The sequence below is a fragment of the Pelodiscus sinensis genome, chromosome 3 (assembly GCF_049634645.1).
Source record: "Pelodiscus sinensis isolate JC-2024 chromosome 3, ASM4963464v1, whole genome shotgun sequence".
NCBI classification, from domain to species: Eukaryota; Metazoa; Chordata; order Testudines; family Trionychidae; genus Pelodiscus; species Pelodiscus sinensis.
In genome coordinates this window covers 37,027,065-37,040,641 of record NC_134713.1, presented here as the reverse complement: position 1 = coordinate 37,040,641, position 13,577 = coordinate 37,027,065, and positions in this window count along the sequence as shown.

Sequence of the window (13,577 nt, the reverse complement as noted above, 5' to 3'; positions counted from 1 at the left end):
TGGAAAGATATTTTTACTTAGCATTCCTGAAATACAGCCCAGTGAGTTGTAAGTCATATTCTGTACAGCTTTGCCGCACCCATAAGGCAGAATTGATGAAATACATGGGCATTTCTAAATAAAGCACTTTCCACCAGAGGAACTCTCCCCTACTTGTATAGAATGAAACCAATTGCAAATCTGAAGTGGATTTTGCTTCGATCTTAGAAAAGAGGAATTGCTTTCATACAAGTCTTTTAATCATTTGTAGCTCTCTGTTTTGGTTGTTACAGGAGAATCATGTACAACAATAGTAACCACAAAGAATGAAAGCCCTGCTGTGAGGCACATTAAGAGTTCTTTACTGTGAACAGAGAGTTGGGACTGTGCTTTCAATTGTAACCCTTCTGCCAGGTGCAGCCAGCAGCAACCAGGGCTGGGGTTCAATATCTAGGGGTTCCTTTTCAACAATACAACGCAGAACCTAGGAAAACTGCACACTGCCACTGGGTGCTCTGAGGCGCAATACTTTACCACTTGCAAGCAAAGAGTCTGACTGTAGAAAAGAAACTTATAATGAAAGGAGGGGAGTCACTTGACATTAATTAGGGAAAATGCCACAAGCAGGACTCATAATTATAAAACTATGAGCAGGGCAACCACCCCAGAGTGCGTGGGGCAGAGTTTTTTGGCTCATGTTCTTGCGTTTTACAACCAAAAGTTATGTGTCTGTCCCCTCTCTGCTGCTTCACCATCCCATGCACAGTGGTTGTCTCTGGTCAGTGAGGATCCAGGGTTCAAAGGTGCATTTGTGAGAGGTCACCTCCCACCTGGAGGAGAAGGCACCTTGCTTGTTCTGCCATCTGAGCACTAACTCTTGCTGGCCACCCTGCCAGCCATGGTTCCTCTCCCCACCAGCCACAGTTCCACTCCGTTGGCTGCCTCACCAGTTGCTTGTTGCTTCCTCAGTTGCTTGTTCACTGGCTGATTGTCAGTCACCATCTGCTACCACCTTCCTCTTTGCTGTGACTCTGCACATCAGTCTTAGTGCTTTTCAGTTCTTTGCAAAGTGAACAGAAACACTTCACCATCACAAGTCGTTTCAGCTCTCATTTGAGCCCTTTAACATAATACAAGTCTACTAATAAAGTCTATTTAGTTCTATCTTTGAACAGTGGAAAGGAACAGGTTAAACCAGATTGGACCATTAGCAGGAATCCACACCTTCTGGCTAGGACACCAGTCCCCACCCCTCTTACTTTCACAGATGTCTGGCATCTGAGGCTATGTCTACACTGCATTTTTTTTTGCGGAAGAGGATATGCAACTGGCACACACATTAGCATATCTTCTTCCGATTCTTTTTGTGGAGGAGGTTTTGCCGCTAAAAAGCCCTGTGTAGACGGGGCCATTTGTCAGGAAAAAAAAACCTTTTGCAACATCCTGTGAACCTCGATTTTTGAGGAATAAGGGATCTTGCGAAAAAGGGGATTTGTAGCAGCTACTGATGTCCCTTCTCCTGGATTCTCGCATGTTGATTCACACATAAGAGGGGTAGATGTGTTAATCTGTTTCTGCAAAAACAAGGAATTCTGTGGCACCTTAAAGACTAACAGGTTTACTTGAGCATAAGCTTTCATGGGCAAAGACCCACTCCATAAAATGCATTGGAGTGGAAATTAGAATCAGATGTGAAAAGAAGGAAGTTACTTTATCAAATGGAGGACTGATACAGGTTGGTCCTCCCTGGTCCAGCTCCCTGCCTCTCTCCCATTCTGTTGTAGCCAGCCTGGCCCCAGACTGCCATTCATGGCTGGGTTCTCCAACCCTGGCCAGCACTGCCTTGTGCAGCCAGATTTCTCCAGCCCTGTGCTGCTGCAGGTGGTCATCCATCTCCAGCCCCCGACCCCACATTGACACTTACTGTCTGGGTTCTCCAGCTCTGCACAGCCACGGGCTGCCACAGGCAGCCAGGCTTCTCTGGTCCTGGACCACATGCTGCCATGGGCACCCGGGCTTCTATAGCTTCCAGTCCCATGCTGCCGCGGGTGCCTGGAATTCCCGAACCCCGACTCCATGTTGCCGTGGGCTGCCAGAGTTCTCCAGTCCTGGCCGCAGCATTGCTGTGGGGCTCTTCCGGCCCTACTGTCCTTGGCCCTGGCTAAGCTGCTGGCCCTCTTGCCATTTGGCTCTGGGGCTCTCTGGTCCAGGAGCATCCGTGGTCCTCCCAGACCAGAGAGTACCAGTTTTCAGAGCTGCAACCTGTACTAACCAGGCCACTTCAGTCAGGGAGGATCTGGCCCATTCCCAACCATTGAAGAAGAGGTGTGAATACTAAGAGAGGAAAAAATGCTTTTTTAGTGAGCCAGCCATTCCCAGGGCCTGTTCAAACCCATATTAATAGTGTCAAGTTTGCAAATGAATTCCAACTCTGCAGTTCCTCTTTGCAATCTGTTTTTGAAGGATTCCAATCCTTCCCATAAGCCCCCATCCACATGGTCTGTCTCTACCCTGCCTCTTCCTGCCTCTCTTCTCCCCTGCTCCCACTCCACCTCTACTCCCAAACCCCCTCCTCCCAAGTAATTCACCCCAGGTGATTAGTGGGAGGCCTGGCACTGGCAGCAGGGGTCACGGAAAAACAGCAGTGGGAAGTGAAACAACCCATCCTCAGCATGCTCCACTCTGCTGGCTACCAGCAGCGTCACTCTGCTTCCTGCCACTGCTGCTGAGTGCGAGGTGCAGGCCTGATTCCGGCACTGCTTCTGCTCCCTACATCACTGGGCCTGCCTCCCCCAACTCATTCGCCCACCGTCCTCAAACACCTCCCCCCCCCCCGTGGAGGAGTGCAGATGGTCAGGCTGTGTAAGGCTCCAGAACTTCTGGGAATGGCCCTGCAAGTGTTTACAATATAATGGCCCCCTTATAACCTCCTTCAAAATCTAAAATTATATGAGAACGAAACACTCTACTGTATACTTCTCATTATTTCCCTCAGGGGAGAAAAACAAACAAGTTCCTGGTTAGATCTACCATATTACAGGCATGCAATAGACCTGATGGATTCCAAGCTCTATGGCTTCAAATTATTTGCTGAAGCTCTAGTTCATAGACAAGTCCTCTTCCCTTCACTCCAGTGGCTGGGTAAATCAATGTTGGTCACTGAGATTTAAGTGCCATGAAGATATCTTAAACTCATGCACAATATTTTTTACATTATTTTTAAACAGCTATGAGAAAACATGCTGCTTATTTGCTTGGACCATTGCTTCTCTCTGCTGCATTATGTACGTTACTACAAGATACTCCTGCGGATTTCTATTACACAACAAGTAGAGTGAAATGTATTGGATCTGATTTTGGCTCCCATTGTGGCTGTGTTTGTTGATATGAAGCTGCTATTCAGCCACCCAACAGATCTTCCCAATGGTGAAGGCTTGGCAGATGTAAGCAGAGCTGGGCTCTGGAAATCAGTGGCTGTATGAAGAGCCTCTAAACAGTGTTATCAAATGGGTATAAAATAGCACAGCTCTGAGGCTGCTTGCATAGGGGGCATTTCAAACCAGCTACTCAGCAGCTCCTTCTATAGTCAGCTTTGCTCCCCTGCTGAGCAGCTCAGCCAGATGCTAGGATCTAGGCCCTATAGCTATTCTGGGATCACTTTGATTTCCTTTTATCTTGAAATTAAGCTAATTTAAAAGCACTTGATTAAATAAGGTCCATTTAATTAGCAATGCATCAAAAACTTTACAATTCTCTACAAGTAATATCCATTTTTATTGTTTACACTTTTCCCTCTTGAAATTATTTTATCTTTTAATATAATTATCTTACTATGAATTATAGACAATCAGTTTGATCCAAAACCAATGAAAACCAAAGCATCACAGCACTAGCTTTCAGTGCTTATTTCTGTGAGTGGTATAATAAATAGTTTGTGCATTCCTTATGCTTTGGATTGAGCATGTAGCATATTTGAGTTTTCCTGTAATTCATCTGAAGATCTTTATTACTTTTTTTGTATTTGTTGTAACAAACTGAAATGAAAATATTCCTGTAAAAGTTGATGGCTTTGGAAACATAAGTGCACTATCCTAGGGTATGTCTACACTACCCCGCTAGTTTGAACTAGCGGGGTAATGTAGGCATACCGCACTTGCAAATGAAGCCTGGGATTTGAATTTCCCGGGCTTCATTTGCCTAAGCGGGGAGCCGCCATTTTTAAAACCCCGCTGGTTCGAACCCCGTGCAGTGCGGCTACATGGGGCTCAAACTAGGTAGTTCGGACTAGGATTCCTATTCTGAACTACCGGTACACCTCGAGGTGGAACGAGGTGTACCGGTAGTTCGGAATAGGAATCCTAGTCCGAACTACCTAGTTCGAGCCCCATGTAGCCGCGCTGCACGGGGTTCGAACCAGCGGGGTTTTAAAAATGGCAGCTCCCCGCTTATGCAAATGAAGCCCGGGAAATTCAAATCCCGGGCTTCATTTGCAAGTGCAGAATGCCTACATTACACTCCTAGTTCGAACTAGTGGGGTAGTGTAGACATACCCCTATATATTTGTAAAGAGATACTGCCACCTTGTGTGGAGAGATATAGCTGCTTTTAAATTCTTTCAACATTTCATCTAAACTAGGGTGAATTTTGCTCACTGTAAGGGGTGGGGGGGGGAAGGAGGACACCCACCCCCGCCCTAGTCCCGAAAGGTTTGTGGGTAGGGCTTGCCCGCGTTCACTCCACGGAGGGGCTCCCCGCTACCCCTTTACTCTCGGCCAATAGGGCGTAGTAGAGTTCCCTTATGCCAGGGTCACCCTGTTATGGCTGGAACCCTCCTACTTAGACCCTGGGGCCTTCCACATGCCCAGTCCCCGCGGTCCACCAAGTCCAGCTCCCTCTGGTCTGGTGGACCCACCTTAGGTGGGCTCCCCACCCTGGGGTCCCACGTCACCTGTTGGCTTCTCGGCGGTTGGGGTCGGGCCAGCTCAGGTGCGAGTTCTCCCCAGCGGTCCTCGGTTTGCTCCTCCGAGCGTCGGAAGGTCATCGGCACACTCCTGGATCCATCTGCCTCGGACACCCCCGGCGCGGTTCGTCGGCCGCCCCCGAGGCCTCCACGCCCCCTCCTCGGCGTCTCCTGCCCAGGTCTTCCGCCGGCGGCCGCTGTCTTCTGCCCGCGGGTCGGTTCCCCCCCCCCCCCCCCGAGGTGTGCCGGCGCTGCATTTAAAAGCGGACACCGGCTTGCTGCGCATGCACAGCAATTAAGCCGGCGCTCCTCTGGCTCTCCGCTCAGGGTGAATTGCTCGAATCCGGGGCTCCTTACAGCCCCCTGACTGGTGACCTCTCCACACAGGCCACAAACCGGTCCCACAGAGTGCTTCAGCAACCTGCCTGAAGCCTCCCGAGCAAAACCCCTCCGACACCCCAGCAATATCCGTGCCTCAGATGGCACCAGGCCTATACACAAGTGGGGGAGGGGGGGTCCTAGCACCCAATCCCACCTACCCCGAACAAGTTCTGTCCGGTTCCAAGAAACCAGCCACAGATCCTTGGTCAATTTACCCTCTGGATCTTACCCACAAATCACGCTGGGCCAATCCTTTAGAATCTATATCTAAAGGTTTATTATTACAATAAAGAAAAGCATAAGAGTAAGGTTGTTAAAGATTAGTACGTTACATGCACCGAATCTCCCAGTACTCGATGGAGGCTCTAGCAGAGAGGTTACAGCTGCTGGTTTAAAAGTTCTTGTTGCACATCCTATCATCAGGATGGGTTCACAGGTCTTCTGAGCTCTTCAGCCCCTGCAATGCTGCCTCTGGGATGAAGTGCTGAGCTGAGAACAAAATGGCATCGACCACATGGCCTCTTTATACCTCCTTCGTGGCCTCTTCTAGTATGTAGCAGGTCACCTGGACAGAGGCCAATCTCTGTGTTTCCTGCTGGCTGCTCTCAGGTGACAGCCCCCATTCTTTGGGTGTGTCCTTGGCCCATCAAGTGCCATTGTCTCACAGGGCCTGGCTAATCAGCCTGTCCATAGCAATGTTTAACCACATTCAGAGAAATATTCAGCTTCCACACAGATTACAGATTCCTACCTACACACACACACACACACACACACACACACACACACACACACACACACACACATTATACACTCACATAAATAGCGTACATAAGATCAGCAAACAATAAGCTCCTATTCAATACCCCACATGGCTCCCTTTTATACCAATTTCTGGGGCTAACACCCCCACCTAGGGGTGCAGCAGCGATCTGGCTGCTTCCCTCCAATTTGGTAATGTGACAGCTAGTGACGGGGCCGGCCTGTCTCACTCACCAATGATAATACAGTGTGTATTATATAACATACTTAGGGATACTTCAAGTATCACATGGTCCTATAACTAAATGCTTTTCTAGGATAAATACACTGTTCTAGTGCTTCAGAGGGGAAGCCGCGTTATTCTGTAACAGGAAAAGCTTAAAACATATAGTCTCGTAGCACTTAAAAAAAAATAGTTTAGCAGCACTTTCAAGCTTATTCTGTTGCAGACTAACTCAGCTACCTCTCTGAAGCTTTTGAACATGCAAGGCACTGCATTCAGCCGTATGGAGTGGAAATCCATCAACTACACAAAGAAACTCGCTCAGATCCAAACAGACATCAAGTGCAAACAGATGAACATCATACTTAAGGGACTGAGAGTGAAAAACCTACTACAGTCTATATCTACACTACAGCACTAATTCAAGCTAACTTAATTCGAATTAGTTAATTCGAACTAAGCTAATTCGAACTAGTGCATCTAGACCTAAACTAGTTCGAATTATCGTTTTGCTAATTCGAACTAGCATGTCCACATTGAGTGGACCCTGAACCAAGGTTAAGGATGGCCGGAAGCAGTGCCGGCAGGGCATCAGATTAGGACTTAGAGCATGGAGCTGCTGTCTCAGTCTAGCAGAGGGCTGTGCTTAAAGGGACCTGACCCCGACCCCGGACAGACAGTTCTCAGGGGTTCCCTGCTCGCTTGTCTAACTCGATGAGGGACAGCAAAGCAGTCCTGGCTTGGAGTGCCCTGAATGCCCACACTCGGCACATCACAGCACTCGGCCATCAGCCCGGCTGCACTTGCCGCAGGCTGCCATCCGGGAGATGGGGGGGGGGGGTCAATCGGGAGGCTGCAGGAGAGCTTCCACCCTGAGGAGCCCACAGAGCCACCCCAGTCCTCCCCATCAGGGGCTTGTACCCCATTCCTCCCTCACCTCTGTGGAGGCAGGAAAAGGGAATAAGGGAATTTGTGTGCAGCCATCTTGGTCTTGTTAACAAGAGAGCAAGAGTCAGGCTAAGTCTGTGGCCAGACAACGCGAGATCTGTAATTAGACACTGCCTTTGCCTCTCGCCTCCATTCGGAGATAAGGATAGAATGCTGACTCTGGCAGGGACCTTGAGATAAGAAGCATCTGGGTGGAACTAAATAACTGTTAACCATTGGTGTTAGTAATGGGAAGGAGACTAATTGTTATTGTTATTATATCTAATAGACAGTATATAAACTGCTTCATAATTGCTTGTATTCGAAGATCTGTCTCCTGAGGGGGGGCTCCCCCTCCCCGTCCGAACCAGTTTTTCCCTTGCTGCAGCTCGTAATAAAACTGCCTCTGGCTACTTGTTGCTTAAACACAACGCAGAGTGAAGGCTTGTTTTCTTCCACACCTCCTTCCTCTCACCCCTCCCTAGCCCCCCTTCCTTATGTACAAAATAAAGGACATGTGTGTTCAAAAATAGACACTCTTTATTGAAAAAAAAAAAAAACTCGGGGAGACTGGGAAACGGAGGTGGGAGAGGGGAAGAGAGAGGCTGGGAGAGGGGAGGGCAACTACAACGATCAGAGGTTCGGAAGAGGTCCCATATGAAGTGAGGCTAAAGAGACTGGGACTTCTCAGCTTAGAAAAGAGGTGACTGAGTGGGGATATGATAGAGGTCTATAAAAGCACGAGTGGTGTGGAGAGGGTGCATAAAGAAAAGTTCTTCATTAGTTCCCATAATAGAAGGAGTAGGGGACACCAAATGAAATGAATGGGTAGCAGGCTTCAAACTAACAACAGACAGTTCTTCTTCACAAAGCAAATAGTCAACTGGTGGAACTCCTTGCTGTAGGAGGCTGTGAAGGCTAGAACTAGAACAGAGTTTAAAGAGAAGTGAGATAAATTCATGGAGGCTGGGTCCATGGAGTGCTATTAGCCAGGGGATAGAAAATGGTGTCCCTGGCCTCTGTTTTGGAAGGCTGGAGATGGATGGCACGAGACATATGGCTTGGTCATTGTCTTCGGTCCATCTCCTCCGGAGTAGCTGGTGTTGGCCGCTGTCGGCAGACAGGCTACTTGGCTAGATGGACCTTTGGCCTGACCCAGTCCAGCCGTTCTAAGCTCAGGGTTGGGGGTCTTACTGGACCACCTTGATTTTCATGCAAATCTGCTCCTGGGTGTCCAGGCTGGCAGCTCTCCTGCCCTAGGCGACCACTTTCCTGTGCCTAGTGCGGAGGTCGTGGATGAGGTCCACAATGTCCAGACTAGACCAGGCGGGCGCCCGCCTCTTGTGGCCCCGGGCAGGCTCGTGGGAGATGCCAGCCTGGTCCCAGGAAGAGGAGGAGGGCTGGGTGGCAGAGGGTGGCTGGTTCGTGCTGTGCCAGGTGCAGGGTCTGCTGGCTGGGTGCTGGCAGGCTTGCACCTGGCACGGGCATTGTAGCCAGACCGTGCCCCTTTAAGGGTTCCGGGGCCGGGAGGGGGGCAGAAGAGTTTCCCTGGTGGTGCCCAGAGTGGCCACCAGGGAAAGCCGGGGAGGGCTAGCCTCCCACTAGTTTGAATTAAGTGGCTACACAGCCCTTAATTCGAACTACTTAAGTTGAACTAGGTGTTAGTCCTCGTAGAATGAGGTTTACTAGTTCGAATTAAGTGCTTCCCTAGTTCAAATTAAGTTTGAACTAGCGGTTTGTATGTGTAGCGCCTATCAAAGTTAATTCAAACTAACATCTGTTAGTTCGAATTAACTTTGTAGTGTAGACATACCCTCACAGACTAAAGCCAGACATTATGCAAAGAAACTATATTATATGCTATGCTAAGCATTCTATACAACAAACAGAAGAAAATCAAGGAGGAGCTCTCAACATTAGACACTATCATAAAAAAAAAAACACCAAGCTTAAACACACACTTCATCTTTTCCAGACTTTACTAAAATTCAACAAACCACCAAAAAGGATCACTTCATCTCCCTTCAGAAGAAAAAGGACAATAAACTATCCAAACTGCTACATGCCTCAGGATCTCTCATTCCAATACTTTCATCTCTCTTAGCAACACTGTCAATCTATCCAACCACCCTCTTAGCCCAGCAGAGGAATCTGTCCTATCTCGAGGACTCTCCTTCTGCCCCACCATCCATTCAGTTCTGTGGAGATCTGGAAGCCTATTTTTGCTGCTTCCAACTAAAGGAATATTTCCAACACACTGATATACAACATACTGACCTTGCTGCTCCCACACACCAATCCCACAAGAGGAAGGCTTCTATGTGGATCTCTACTAATGATTGTAATGAGAATCTTGATTTCTACATTGACTGCTTCTGCAAACGTGCTCAAGCGGACACTGTCAGCAAACAACAACATATTGTTTCATTTAGTGACTACAGGGCTCTGGGAGTACAGGTGAAGGATTTTGGAGCGCAGGTGGTATTCTCTTCGATCCTTCCTGTCACGGGTAGCGGCCTGGGCAGAGACAGGTGCATCCTGGAGTTGAATGCCTGGCTGCGAGGATGGTGTCGCCAGGAGGACTTTGGCTTCCTTGACCATGGGGGTGCTATTCCAGGAAGGGCTGCTAAGCAGGGATGGTGTCCACCTTTCGAGGAGGGGGAAGACCCTATTTGGACACAGAATGGCTAACCTAGTGAGGAGGGCTTTAAACTAGGTTTGACGGGGACAGGTGAGCAAAGCCCACAGGTAAGTGGAGAACATGGAGACCTGGCAGATGGGTCAGAAATGGGAGGGAGCGTGGGCTACAATGGCAGAGAGAAAGGAGGGTCAGGGCAAAACTGGGAGGCAAGGTCAAATCAGGATCTTAGATGCCTATATACAAATGCGAGAAGTATGGGAAATAAGCAGGAAGAACTGGAAGTGCTAATAAATAAGTGCAATTATGACATTGTTGGCATCACAGAAACTTGATGGGATAATACACATGTTTGGAATGTTTGTATAGAAGAGTACAGCTTGCTCAGGAAGGATAGACAGGGAAAAAAGGGAGGATGTGTTGCCTTACACATTAAAAATGAACACACTTGGAGTGAGGTGGAGGTAGGCATAGGAGATGGAAATGTTGAGAGTCTCTGGGTTAAGCTAAAAAGGGATTAAAAAGAAAGGTGATGTCATGCTAGCAGTCTACTACAGGCCACCTACCCAAGATTTGGTGGTGATGGGGGACTTCAACTATCCAGATATATGTTGGGAAAATAACACTGCGGGGCACAGACTATCCAATAAGTTCTTGGACTGTATTGGAGATAACTTTTTATTTCAGAAGGTTGAAAAAGCTACCAGGGAGAAAGATGTTCTACATTTGATCCTAACAAATAGGGAGGAACTGGTTGAGAATTTGAAAGTGGAAGGCAGGTTGGGTGAAAGTGATCATGAAATCATAGAGTTCACAATTCTAAGGAAGGGTAGAAGGGATAACAGCAAAATAGAGAATGGATTTCAGGAAGGCGGATTTTGGTAAGCTCAGAGAGCTGATGGGTAAAGTCCCATGGGAATTGAGAATGAGGGGAAAGACAACTGAGGAGAGCTGGCAGTTTTTCAAAGGGACATTGTTAAGAGCCCAAAAGCAAGCTATTCCGATGTGTTGGAAAGATAGAAAATATGGCAAAAGACTGCCTTGGCTTAGCCACGAGATCTTGAATGATCTAAAAATAAAAAAGGAGTCATAAAAAATGGAAAGTTGGACAAATTACAAAGAATGAATATAGGCAAACACCACAGGAATGCAGGGGCAAGATTAGAAAGGCAAAGGCCCAGGATGAGCTCAAACTAGCTATGGGAATAAAGGGAAACAAGAAGATTTTTTAGAAATACATTAGAAGCAAGAGGAAGACCAAGGAGAGGGTAGGCCCACTGGTCTGTGAAGAGGGAGAAACAGTAACAGGAAACTTGGAAATGGCAGAGATGCTCAATGACTTCTTTGTTTTGGTCTTTACCAAGAAGTCTATAGGAATGCCTAACAGTGAATTCAAGTGGAAAGGGGGTAATTTTAGAAGGTAAAATAAAAAAAAGAACAAGTTAAAAATCACCTAGAAAAAAGTTAGATGCCTGCAAGTCATCAGGGCCTGATGAAATGAATCCTAGAATACTCAAGGAGCTGATAGAGGAGGTATCTGAGCCTCTAGCTATCATATTTGAAAAATCATGGGAGACAGGAGAGATTCCAGAGGACTGGAAAAGGGCAAATATAGTGCCCATTTATAAAAAGGGAAATAAGAACAACGCAGGCAACTACAGACCAGTTAGTTTAACTTCTGTGCCAGGGAAGATAATGGAGCAAGTAATTAAGGAAATCTGTAAACACTTGGAAAGTGGCAAGGTGACAGGGAACAGCCAGCATGGATTTGTACAGAACAAATCATGTCAAACCAATCTGATAGCTTTCTTTAATAGGATAACGAGTCTTGTGGATAAGGGAGAAGCGGTGGATGTGGTATACTTAGACTTTAGTAGGGCATTTGATACAGTCTCGCATGATATTCTTATCAATAAACTAGGGAAATACAACTTAGATGGGGCTACTATAAGGTGGGTGCATAACTGGCTGGATAACTGTACTCAGAGAGTAGTTATTAATGGTTCACAATCCTGCTGGAAAGGCATAACAAGTGGGGTTCCGCAGGGGTCTGTTTTGGGACCGGCTCTGTTCAATATCTTCATCAACTATTTAGATATTGGTATAGAAAGTACGCTTATTAAGTTTGCAGATTATACCAAGATGGGAGGGATTGCGACTAATCTGGAGGATAGGGTCACAATTCAAAATGACCTGGACAAATTGGAGAAATGGTCTGAGATAAATAGGATGAAGTTTAATAAAGACAAATGCAAAGTGCTCTACATAGGAAGGAACAATCAGTTTCACACATACAGAATGGGAAGCGACTGTCTGGGAAGGAGTACAGTAGAAAGGGATCTAGGGGTTATAGTGGACCACAAGTTAAATATGAGTCAGCAGTGTGATGCTGTTGCAAAGAAAGCAAACATGATTCTGGGATGTATTAACAGGTATGTGGTGAGCAAGACACGAGAAGTCATTCTTCCGCTCTACTCTGCACTGGTTAGGCCTCAATTGGAGTATTGTGTCCAGTTCTGGGCACCGCATTTCAAGAAAGATGTGGAAAAATTGGAGAGGGTCCAGAGAAGAGCAACGAGAATGATTAAAGGTCTAAAGAACATGACCTATGAGGGAAGGCTGAAGGAATTGGGTTTGTTTAGTTTAGAAAAGAGAAGATTGAGGGGGGACATGATAGCCGTTTTCAGATATCTAAAAGGGTGTCATAAGGAGGAGGGAGAAAACTTGTTCATCTTGGCCTCTGAGAATGGAACAAGAAGCAATGGGCTTAAACTGCAGCAAGGGATGTTTAGGTCGGACATTAGGAAAAAGTTCCTGACTGTCAGAGTGGTCAAACACTGGAATAAATTGCCCAGGGAGATTGTGGAATCCCCATCTCCCCATCTGTGGAGATATTTAAGAGTAGGTTAGATAAATGTCTATCAGGGATGGTCTAGACAACATTTGGTCCTGCCATGAGGGCAGGGGACTGGACTCAATGACCTCTCGAGGTTGCTTCCAGTCCTAGTATTTTATGATTCGATGATTCTATAGAATATATAACCTCAGTCATGTAGAATGCAATGCTATACACAGCCCCCAAAACAATTCTAATATCATAATCAAAGAGGCTGACAAAGAGGGCACTGTAGTAGTCATCATGAACAGAACAGATTATGAACAGGAGGCAACCTGACAACTCACCAGCAACAGATTTTACAAGCCTTTCTCCTGTGATCCCACTAAAAGAAATACCAAAATAACCTGAAACAACTGCTCATGAAGCTCCCTGATGCTGCTCAGGACCAGATTTACATTTACATCCTCCCTAATCCCCAACCAGGAGTTTTCTATCTGCTGCCCAAAATACACAAACCTGGAATCCCGGACGACCCATCATCTCAAGCATTGCCACAGTTAACAGGATTATCTGGCTATATTGTCTCTCTCCTCAGACCCTATGCTACCAGCACTCCTTTGACACACCATCGACTTCCTGAGGCAACTACAAAACATCAGTAATCTACCTGAAAACACCATCCTGGCCACTTTGGACATAGAAGCTCTTTATACCAACATTCCACATGAAGACAGATTACAGGCTATCAAAAACACCATCCCTGATGGCAGCACTGCACACCTGGTTACAGAATTCTGCAACTTTGTCTTCACCCATGACTACTTCTGATTCAGAGACAATTTGTATCTTAAAGTCAGTGGCACAGCCA